Raw genomic sequence first — 1,364 nt, 5'->3', positions numbered from 1 at the left:
ATTGCGAAGAAAATGACTGCATCGCGCACCATTTTTACCCAAAAAACTATGCTATCCGTCGCTTTTAGCTGTTGCTTTAAGTAGTTTTTATTAGTGAGACAGAAGCTCACACAAAAGGAACGACATGAGTTGAGAATGAGCATATGAGGAACAAATGGATTGAGAATGTTACAAGAAGGAATTCTTTTATTGCGCGGGTATGTCACTGAAATGATCCAAAAACAACATTCATCCAATCTTTTGCGCCGACCACAACAACCTTTAGGTTCATCACATCCTTTAGCTCACTATGTTAATTGTGACAATTTTTCCATGCAACAAAGAAATTTTCTTACAGCTATCACTACCAGAAATGGGCGTAGAAATTTCTCAGATGCTGAAATAATTAAGAAAATTAATGCAAGAAGAGATACAAGCACCGAGAAATAACAAAACATGGGTAATAGAGACATCGCATAAAAAGCACCCAACTTTTAGTTTTTATATTTTTTTTTTAAAAAAAGAAAATGTCATGATATAACCCTTAACTTTGTCATTTAAAGTTGATATATTATTTTTATGAAAGTTACTCAAAGATACCCTTATTATTACACAAATGACTCGCATTGACCCTCACCGTTATAAAAGTGGCTCATATATACCTCATCGCTACAAAAATGGTTCATATATACCCTTTTCATCTTAAGAAAGTGAAAAAATATGATTTTTTTAATTTTTTTAAAAATTCATGTAGAGGTAATTTTTTATGAATTTCTTTTGAGAAAGTAAAAAATACAATAAAGGATAAATTTTTTTCTAGCAAAGTTTAGAGGTATATTTAGTTTTTTTCACATATGAATTATATTTTGGCTTATTTGATTATCATTGTTTGAGTTTCTTATTCTTATTTTTTTTTTCATTCTTTGGTGTAAAAATAAGAGAAATAAAAAGATAGAAGTGTGAATTAAAAAAGAGAAAAAAGTTTACAACTATTATATTTGTGGCTATATTGTAATTTAAAAGTACTTTTTGCTGCTATATTGTAATTTAGGTTTTTATTTGTAAAAAAATAATAATTAAGACATGTATAATAAAATTTACAAGAAAAATAGTGAGAAAAATAAATTTGACCATTAAAATAATAAATCTAAATTAGCCGTTGAATTAAAGAAATCCAAAAAAATCATACCATATATGGGTTAATTTTTTAATAAAAAACTTTTAAATAATTTTAAAATTAATTCATTCACTTCCGTTTGAGGAAAATAATATATATGAGTCATTTGTGTAACATTATAGATATATATGAGCTATTTTTATAACGAGAGGTATATCAACTCTAAATGACAAAGTTGAGAGGTATATCAGACTCTTTTCCTTATAAA

This window comes from Solanum dulcamara, chromosome 12 (assembly GCF_947179165.1).
Source record: "Solanum dulcamara chromosome 12, daSolDulc1.2, whole genome shotgun sequence".
Classification (NCBI taxonomy): domain Eukaryota; kingdom Viridiplantae; phylum Streptophyta; class Magnoliopsida; order Solanales; family Solanaceae; genus Solanum; species Solanum dulcamara.
The sequence above is the reverse complement of the archived record's forward strand: the minus strand, read 5'-3'. Positions refer to the sequence as shown.